At 39.2% G+C, this 10990-nt stretch overlaps 1 long non-coding RNA gene across 1 annotated transcript; it reads left to right on the top strand.

The window, feature by feature from the left end:
* Positions 1 to 1713: 1713 nt before the first annotated feature.
* Positions 1714 to 6228, top strand: LOC140544205 (uncharacterized). The gene is made up of 5 exons (XR_011978227.1): positions 1714 to 1779; positions 2685 to 2764; positions 3767 to 4123; positions 4814 to 4843; positions 5706 to 6228. It is a non-coding gene; the product is annotated as an uncharacterized lncRNA (long non-coding RNA).
* Positions 6229 to 10990: the final 4762 nt, after the last annotated feature.

Below are 10990 nucleotides of genomic sequence, written 5' to 3' on the forward strand. Positions count from 1 at the left end.
CCAGAGTTCATAGATGATATGATATAGATGATATATATGGCCAGAGTTCATAGATAATATGATATAGATGATATATATGCCCAGAGTTTATAGATGATATGATATAGATGATATATATGCCCAGAGTTCATAGATGATATGATATAGATGATATATATGCCCAGAGTTCATAGATGATATGATATAGATGATATATATGGCCAGAGTTCATAGATAATATGATATAGATTATATATATTGGCCAGAGTTCATAGATAATATGATATAGATGATATATATTGGCCAGAGTTCATAGATGATATATATATGCCCAGAGTTTATAGATGATATGATATAGATGATATATATGCCCAGAGTTCATAGATTATATGATATAGATGATATATATTGGCCAGAGTTCATAGATAATATGATATAGATGATATATATGCCCAGAGTTCATAGATTATATGATATAGATGATATATATTGGCCAGAGTTTATAGATAATGATATAGATGATATATATGCCCAGAGTTCATCGATAATATGATATAGATGATATATATGCCCAGAGTTCATAGATGATATGATATAGATGATATATATATGCCCAGAGTTTATAGATGATATGATATAGATGATATATATGGCCAGAGTTCCTATATAATATGATATAGATGATATATATGCCCAGAGTTCATAGATGATATGATATAGATGATATATATGGCCAGAGTTCATAGATAATATGATATAGATGATATATATGGCCAGAGTTCCTATATAATATGATATAGATTATATATATGCCCAGAGTTCATAGATGATATGATATAGATGATATATATGCCCAGAGTTCATAGATGATGTGATATAGATGATATATATGCCCAGAGTTCATAGATGATATGATATAGATGATATATATGCCCAGAGTTCATCGATAATATGATATAGATGATATATATGGCCAGAGTTCATAGATGATATGATATAGGTGATATATATGGCCAGAGTTCATAGATGATATGATATAGGTGATATATATGGCCAGAGTTCATAGATTATATGATATAGGTGATATATATGGCCAGAGTTCATAGATAATATGATATAGATCATATATATGGCCAGAGTTCATTGTTGATATGATATAGATGATATATATGGCCAGAGTTCATAGATAATATGATATAGATGATATATTTGGATATATATATATATTTTGTTTGTTTGTTTTTGTTTGTTTTGTTTTTCTTTCTTTTTTTAAGTTAAAAGTTAAGATATGATATAGATTATATATATGCTCAGAGTTCATAGATGATATGATATAGATAATATATATGCTCAGAGTTCATAGATGATATGATATAGATAATATATATGCTCAGAGTTCATAGATGATATGATATAGATAATATATATGCTCAGAGTTCATAGATAATATGATACAGATGATATATATGGCCAGAGTTCATAGATGATATGATATAGATGATATGATATAGATGATATATATGCTGAGAAATGAGAAATGTGGAAACACCAGGTTCTCAGCTCTTATCATCTGGACATCTGATCAACACTACTAGCACTAAATTGCAGGATCTGATGTTAGAACTTTGATTTTCAGTTCAACACTATGGGATAGAGCAGGAGTGCGGGGCTTTCCCCTTCTACATTTACTTTCCTTCAAATAGCAGCTGCAGACAGTGAGAAGTGAAAGTATGGGGCTGCGGGACAGGAGGACAGAAGGAGCAGCTCACTCTTGGTGATCCGTTTCCTCCAGTTGTCACGGTAGGTGCTCTTCTTCTTCTCCTCCTCCTCCTCCTTCTCCTCTTTCCCTCTCTCTCTCTCTCTCTCTCTCTCTCTCTCTCTCTCTCCATAGCACACACACACACACAGGCTGTAGGACGGCTAAAATTACCGCTGGCACCGACTGTGCATTCCGTGAAGAAAGGAGAGCGGTCTGCAGGGACAGTCCCAGTCCAGGAACACAGAGGATCTGTGGGTCTTCAGACAGCAGTGACGGACAGTCAAAGGGTCCTGAGCTCCTCCACGTGCTCGGTAGCAGAGTCTAACAGGCTGTAGAAGACTGCAGCTGTAGGTGTCTCTCCTTTGACCATGACCAGCCTCATCAGAGTCAGTCCACACTGCTGATCTGAGAAATATCTGGATCTGCTAGATCTGGTAAACCGATTTAGCCCAAAATGCCCCACCATGCAGTTCCTCCTGAAAAACACCCCACACGTACTCCTCGCTCCAGATTCAGATCTCCAGTGAGCGAGGTTGGAGGACAGCCAGCAAATCCTACTGGTTGGTTCTGATTGGTGGAAAGTTATATATATATATAATATGAATATGATCATATTTAAGATCTATCATCTATTGAAATAGATTATATATATTCCCAGAGTTCATCGTTGATATGATATAGATGATATATTTGGATATATATATGTTGTTTGTTTGTTTTTGTTTTTTTTTTGTTTGTTTTGTTTTTCTTTCTTTTTTTTAAGTTAAAAGTTAAAGTTAAAAATACCCTTCTAGATAATTGAGTTTGTTCGTTCATGTATTTTTAGGTCAGTCAGCTCTTTTTCTCCAGCTCAAAACCTCGCTGGACAGTAACCTGTCAGCCAGTCAGTCTGGGTGACCGGCAAACTGGTCTCACTGGTCTATAATGTACTAATGTTTTCATGCAGGTTCAGAACCAGAGAGGCCATGATTCTTCCCAGCCTTCTTCTTCTTCTTCTCCTGTGTGTCACCATCTGTTATACAGCAGGTGAGGAAAACCCCTTATGTTAAACTCACCCTTTACACTGATCTGACCTGTAAGGTCACTGATCTGACCTGTAAGGTCACGTAAATCATCAGACAAGATTTCTGTAGCTGTGAAGAGCTAAGAGAGTCAGATTTGACCTGATTTCCCAAAGGTATCAAGTTAAAGATGAAACAGGAGGATTACTGTTAATCTCCATCTTTTATAGTCTCACAATAACAGAATTGTTAAAGGAAAGCAAAAGTTTGGGCACCCTGCATGGTCAGTACTTAGTGATACCCACTAGCTTTCTAAGTCTACCCCAGATTTTGGCCCATTCCTCCTCACAGGACCTCAAAGGTCTATCCACTGATTTTCACTGATGTTAAGGTTGACAGTCTCAGCATAATCCTTAGCTTTGTGCTTTTGAGGGGATTGCAGGTTTGAATCCCAGCAGCTGAGGCCTCACAAGAGCTTAATTGGCCTTGCTAAATCCAGGGTGGGTAGATATCACTCCCCCAATGCAATGCAGCAATGCTGACTGGCACTGGCGTCTGCTGGCCGATGCATCAGAGCCAGGTACATGGTGCATTGGTTGCCTGGTGATGTTGCATCAGCACAGTCGGGAGCACAGCATGGGATAGGGAAGGATATGTATGGGTTGGGTAATTGGTGATCCAAATTGGGGAGAAAATGGCTAAAGATCATATTTGTGCATTTGCCGCTGCAGAGTCTACTGCGATTTCTTAATTACTGACTATTAACTGAGGACCTGATCTTCTCATACTCTTCTCCTGTTTGGGGACATCAGTTATTGTAATGCTCAGAGTAATGGGCAGCTGCTGATTGTTGGGATGAGGTTTGAGGACCTTTCCTAACCATGGAAACCATGGAGAGCTCAAATCTCTTGGGGTAACTGATGTTTCCACCAGGGTTGCCCAAACTTTTCCATGCAACTGTATTTGTGTCTGTTAAATTATTGCAGTGTATTAACTGCCTATGTTTATTTTTCTTTTTTTTTTCCAGGTGTTAATTTACAGTGTTCTAACATAACCGGGACTGTTGGGTCAGCATTAACACTGACCTGCAATGTTTCCTCTAACGTAAGCAGTAGGTGTGATCAATATAAATGGAAGAAGAATGAAACTGAGCTTGAAAACTGCAGAAACTGCAGCCTTATTAGTAACCTTACATCCCACTGTGTTAAAAATGATACCAATAATCACATCAGTTGTGTCAGTGATCGTAAGTGTGATACTGTCTGCAATGTTACCTTTAATCACACAATCAAGAATGCATCCATGGAACACAGTGGGAATTATACATTTTGGGTGCAGCTGAACACTGGTATATCTAAAAGACTCTTCAACGTGACCGTATCAGGTACGTTTCCTTCATCAGTAGGTGAGTCACACAGGTCTGTGTTAAATCACCTGACTCTGTTCAGTGTACAGGTTTGTCCTCCTGTCCTATATGATCACGATTAGTCTGGTCTGATCATGTCCAGTCCATTCCAGTCCAAAGAATGTATAGACTGTCAGGGTTTAAGTACACTGAGGTGAGGAGGAGGAAGAGGGGGTGGTGAGTGAGGGTACTTGGGCTATCAACATTAGAGGGTTTGATGGTCATCACCTTACAGGCTAATTAGATCAAAGAGTAATCTCCATAGAGACAACATGAATAAGATGACCATTTGCTAAGATTCTGTAAAAAGATATATTAGAAAGGGGCATATTTCTCTCAAGACCACCATATTCACCATTTATGTTGGACACCAAGGACAACATGGGTACTGGGCAGCTATTGCAATGGCACCCAGGGAGCAGAAAGGGCCCAACAGTGGCAGCATGCTGAGCCTGTGGGTATCAACCCCACAATACTGTCAGCAATAGCCCAGCGTTCTAACCACAGGGCAAACCTGTAATCTATTTTTCTGAGTGTAGATTATTATGGAGGACAGAAAACAACAATTACAACAGTGTGACCCGTTCTTATCCAAATGATCTAAATTGTGCTCCAGCTGTAGCTGTTCCTAAACAATCTCACTGTAATCTCTCTTTATTTGATTCCTAGAGGGTCTCCTGGTTTCTGCCCCAAATCCAGGTACAGTGATTTCTTCCTGACCTTCTGAATCACATTAGTAAAACACACACCTTAACATACAGTGATTACAGTAGATTACACCGGACCTCTGTATTCAACCAGGACGCTTCTTATATTCTACTATAGTGTAATAGGCTTGTAATGAGGGGTAGCAGTGGATCCACAGGTATAACAGAGCAATACAGCTGTATAGGTTTGTATGTATGTAAGCGATGTAGTTATAAGACACACCATGTCCAAAAAAGAGGCCCATGATGATCTGGACAGGTAAAGGTAAAGGTGCATGTATTTGTCACTGTACAGTGTGGACTGTACAGCGAAATGTGTCCTCCGCATTTAACCCATCTGGTAGTGAACACACACTCACACACACACACGTGTTAGGGGCAGTGAGTACACACACACACCCAGAGCGGTGGGCAGCCAACTCCAGCGCCCGGGGAGCAGAGAGGGTAAAGGGCCTTGCTCAAGGGCCCAACAGTGGCAGCTTGCAGAGCCCGGGAATCGAACCCACAACCCTGTTATCGATATCCCAGCGCTCTAACCGCTGAGCCACCACTGCCCCATTACAGAATCAGCACCCCGTATAGATCACCACAGGCTTAACCTCTTGGTTTTTGTGAATGCTGATGGTAGGAGGTGTGGATGAACGTTCAGTGGAGGTCAATGTAAGAAGATTGTAGTCCATGCCATTTTGGAGCATTTCTATTGGCCCATTTATCATGAAATTCTGACACAGTGACAACTGCCAAGTTTACAACACGTCAGAAAGGGAAAGCGGCCAAAACGGAGATACAAGGTTTTTGCATATATCTGTGATTTAGGCTGTAGATTGATGCTTTTTTGTTTTCTTTGTTTACAGTTAGTGATGAGGCTGATCAGAAAGTTTCCAAGGCGGCTGGAATCATCGTGGCTGCTGTTGCATTGGGCCTCATTTTTGTTTCAGCATTTTTGTGGAGACGGAGACGCCAGGCAACAGGTTACCACAACCCACCCGGTGCTGAAACCTGCTCTCTGCTGCAAATACTGTGCTCAAATGACCATTTTACCAGTGATCGGAGTGGTCAGAGTGGTCAGAGTGGTCAGAGTGATCAGAGTGGTCAGAGTGATCAGAGTGATCAGAGTGATCGCCAGTGTTGAGCACTGCTTTTACCATTGCCTTAACTGTTTTGGTATTCACATGTCTTAAGCTTCTGTTATTGTTATTATTATTATCTTATTCATTTTCTGTCTCTGAGTGAGCTTGATAAAGAGCTTCTATAAACGACTGCTGTGAATTGTACGTATATATTCTGATGTATCTTTATACCATTTGTAAATATATTAATCTGAGGACACTGGTCTGATATCATTGTAAACACTTATATAATCAAATAAACCACCAGCACGTCACCTGATACTGGGAGGAGACCATGGAGTTGTGTTACTAGCTTGGTCAGGCTGTTCACACTTTTCACACTGGTTCTGAGCCGAATGTTCTTGTGCTTTCGGGTCAGTGGAGGTGTACGGGTATAAAGACCTTCAGCGTTCAGTATGCTCCTCACTGGGCAAACTGCAGAGGGCTTCTTAATTGGCTTATGGACCAGAGTTAGAGGGGAGGGGGAGCACTAAAATGTGCAGGGCAGGGGGTCCTGAATGTACTGTCATGAACATTTAGTATTCATACAAGTAGTTAAATCAAGCACTATGTATATATATATATTTTTTTTTTTTGAGAGTGTATTGAGGGTGATCCTCAATTTTGTATCAAAAAAAACTTGAAGTATGATCAAAGGAGGCAAATGAACAAATTAAATTACGATAAGGTAATAGAAGATTAAGATTTGATTATATCAAATGAACAAATAAAGATGACATAAATAGACAAAAAGGAAAAATATATAATAAATAAAAATAATACAATAATTTAACCAAAATGGCATTAATTAAATCTGGAATTAGGTAATAAACATATAAAAAATAAAATAAATAAATGAAATGAAAATAAATATGAAATAAACCAATATTAAAATAAATAAAGATCACTTTAAAATAAATAGTAACATTTAGAACAACACAATTATGTAATTTAAAATAACTAAAAAACATTGGGCTAAGCTAACTAAAATGCCTTAAATAATAATAATAATAATAATAATAATAATAATAATAATAATAATGAAGAAGAAGATGATGATGAGGAGGATTTTTTATAAAAGTAACTGTAATTGGAATACAAATAAGAATAGAATAAATAATAATAAACCAAAAAATTTAGAGGTGAATAAAAATTTAAAAATTGCCACCTTAGTGTTTTACTGTAATGAATTCCAGCCTGCAGGTGCCCTGAAACTAAAGCAGATGGAAGTGTTCAATTCCATCACCACATTGGCTCGAGTTTGGCTCAGTCTTGATATGTGTGATATATATATATATATATATATATATATATATATATATATATATATATATATATACACACACACACACACACACACACACTACGTACACTGAAGTAACGCTAAGTAAAAGAAAACCACTAAGTAAAAAAAGTTGAAGACCATTGTACAGTATGGATGCACATGCAAGTTTACATATTTATACAACAGTAGCAGTGATATATGTAGTGAGTATATGTATATATATTATTATTTATGCTCAGTGGTCAGTCCTATTCCTAGGCATTGGTTGTTGCAGGCCTCTGCAGGCCTTTATGTGGTTGTACTCTAAGTGCACAAGCTGGTATCTCACAAAGCAGGAATTCTCAGCTTATAACCATTAGATTCTCTTCAACCCCATCATTAAAGGTTATGACCCAAAATGTTATTACAAACTTCTATCATCAAAGAATAGCCCCAGTAATGCATCTTGGGGTGTAATAAGCCTGCATTTAACTGAAACTATCAAACATGTAGTAATATTGATTAATAAATATTGTAGTAATATTAAGGTTTATTAACTTATTTTAACTCGTTTATTCATGTTTTTGGTCATTTCATTTTTTAGAAGTGTCACCTGGCAGATTTCCCTTACAAATTGTAAATCTCTCCATAATTCTCCCCGTCTCCTCGCCTGAATTGGCTGTGATAAATTGTCCTCTAGACATCTGTGTAAGTGTGTGACCGAATGCTTGTGTCCTGTACCCTGTAATAGACTGGCGCCTACTTCTGTCTGGCTCCAATGATTTCAGGTAATCTCCGGACCCACCCCGACCAAGAAGAAGCAGAGAAGACAGTATTTATACTGGATTTAAGAGGATATCACTTGTTGCTGTGTAGTAAAGTTCAGGAAGCAGGAGTGAGTGCACACCCCTATCTCCATCAATCAAGGCCACTGTAGAGAGCATCAGAGGCTTCAAGATTCCTGGTGCTCACATCACAGAGAAACTTGCATTGTCAGAACACACCGCACGGGGTGGGGGAGGGGGGCGTGACGGGACACCAGCGCCTGTATAGTGTATGTAGAGTGCGTGTGTATGGTGTATGTAGAGTGTGTGTGTGTGTATAGTGTATGTAGAGTGTGTGTGTATAGTGTGTATGTAGAGTGTGTGTGTATAGTGTGTGTAGAGTGTGTGTGTGTGTGTGTGTGTGTGTAGAGTGTATGTAGAGAGTGTGTGTATGGTGTATGTAGAGTGTGTGTGTATGGTGTATGTAGAGTGTGTGTGTGTGTGTATAGTGTATGTAGAGTGTGTGTGTATGGTGTATGTAGAGTGTGTGTGTATGGTGTATGTAGAGTGTGTGTGTGTATAGTGTATGTAGAGTGTGTGTGTATAGTGTGTATGTAGAGTGTGTGTGTATAGTGTGTGTAGAGTGTGTGTGTGTGTGTGTGTGTGTGTAGAGTGTATGTAGAGAGTGTGTGTAGAGTGTATGTAGAGAGTGTGTGTATGGTGTATGTAGAGTGTGTGTGTATGGTGTATGTAGAGTGTGTGTGTGTGTGTATAGTGTATGTAGAGTGTGTGTGTATGGTGTATGTAGAGTGCGTGTGTATGGTGTATGTAGAGTGTGTGTGTATGGTGTATGTAGAGTGTGTGTGTATGGTGTATGTAGAGTGTGTGTGTGTGTGTGTGTATAGTGTATGTAGAGTGTGTGTGTATGGTGTATGTAGAGTGTGTGTGTATGGTGTATGTAGAGAGTGTGTGTGTGTGTGTGTATAGTGTATGTAGTGTGTGTGGGTATAGTGTATGTAGAGTGTGTGTGTGTGTGTATAGTGTATGTAGAGTGTGTGTGTGTGTGTGTATAGTGTATGTAGAGTGTGTGTGTATGGTGTATGTAGAGTGTGTGTGTATGGTGTATATAGAGTGTGTGTGTGTGTATAGTGTATGTAGAGTGTGTGTGTATAGTGTGTATGTAGAGTGTGTGTGTATAGTGTGTGTAGAGTGTGTGTGTGTGTATAGTGTATGTAGAGTGTGTGTTTATAGTGTGTATGTAGAGTGTGTGTGTATAGTGTATGTAGAGTGTGTGTGTGTATGGTGTATGTAGAGTGTGTGTGTGTGTGTGTAGAGTGTATGTAGAGAGTGTGTGTATGGTGTATGTAGAGTGTGTGTATAGTGTATGTAGAGTGTGTGTGTATGGTGTATGTAGAGTGCGTGTGTATGATGTATGTAGAGTGTGTGTGTGTGTGTATAGTGTATGTAGAGTGTGTGTGTATGGTGTATGTAGAGTGCGTGTGTATGATGTATGTAGAGTGTGTGTGTGTGTGTATAGTGTATGTAGAGTGTGTGTGTATGGTGTATGTAGAGTGCGTGTGTATGGTGTATGTAGAGTGTGTGTGTGTATAGTGTATGTAGAGTGTGTGTGTATAGTGTGTATGTAGTGTGTGTGTGTATAGTGTATGTAGAGTGTGTGTGTATAGTGTGTGTAGAGTGTGTGTGTGTGTATAGTGTATGTAGAGTGTGTGTGTGTATAGTGTATGTAGAGTGTGTGTGTGTGTGTGTGTGTATAGTGTATGTAGAGTGTGTGTGTGTGTGTGTGTGTATAGTGTATGTAGAGTGTGTGTGTGTGTGTGTATAGTGTATGTAGAGTGTGTGTGTGTGTGTGTGTATAGTGTATGTAGAGTGTGTGTGTGTGTGTGTGTATAGTGTATGTAGAGTGTGTGTGTGTGTGTGTGTATAGTGTATGTAGAGTGTGTGTTTATAGTGTGTATGTAGAGTGTGTGTGTGTATAGTGTATGTAGAGTGTGTGTGTGTGTGTGTGTGTATAGTGTATGTAGAGTGTGTGTGTGTGTGTGTGTATAGTGTATGTAGAGTGTGTGTGTGTGTGTGTATAGTGTATGTAGAGTGTGTGTGTGTGTGTGTGTATAGTGTATGTAGAGTGTGTGTGTGTGTGTGTATAGTGTATGTAGAGTGTGTGTTTATAGTGTGTATGTAGAGTGTGTGTGTGTATAGTGTATGTAGAGAGTGTGTGTGTGTGTGTGTGTGTGTGTATAGTGTATGTAGAGTGTGTGTTTATAGTGTGTATGTAGAGTGTGTGTGTATGGTGTTATAGGTATTGTGATTCTTCTGTGCAACAGAACTGTCTGGATTTCATGGGTTTTCCCTCCGTTCTCCTTTAAGCAGCTTAAATTATTACATCATTACACGTCTCATGTATCTCAAACTGAAAGAATTTTTGAGATGAACTTCCCCGCTCTTGCTCTGCTTTACTCCTTCAGAAGGAATCTGAAATTGCGGAGGAAGAACTGGCCATGCACCAGTTGTGAGGATTGCTGGGCAATGATGTGCAGATGTTCTGCTTCACAGTGACATGCAGAAAGGCCTTGTAAGTGCGAGTACACTTTGTCCTTGTGATGTGTGTCTGTGTCCTGCCCTTGTGTTTTCTCTTCCTGGTCCCGGCATCTGTACTTTGCTTTGGTTTTCCCACAATCTCTTCAGCACATGGCTCTGGTTTGACTGTGTTCATGTCTCCTCCCTTGTCTCCGCCCTAGCTCTGCCTAGTCATTAGTGTTCTCACCTGTGTCTTCTTTGTAGCCCTGCTTTCTCATTATCCTCACTAGGTGTTCCTGTTTGTGTCTTGTGCTCTTATTCCCCTGGGTTTCCTCTGATCCTGGTGTCTGGTGTTGTCGATGTTGATGTTCATGGTGTTCGGTTGCTATGGTGACGGTATTTTGAGGTCCTTTGGCTTTAATGTTCTGTTGTTTTGGTTTTCTTGCTTTGTTTGCTGTTTTGTTTGA

The sequence above is a fragment of the Salminus brasiliensis genome, chromosome 22 (assembly GCF_030463535.1).
Source record: "Salminus brasiliensis chromosome 22, fSalBra1.hap2, whole genome shotgun sequence".
NCBI classification, from domain to species: domain Eukaryota; kingdom Metazoa; phylum Chordata; class Actinopteri; order Characiformes; family Bryconidae; genus Salminus; species Salminus brasiliensis.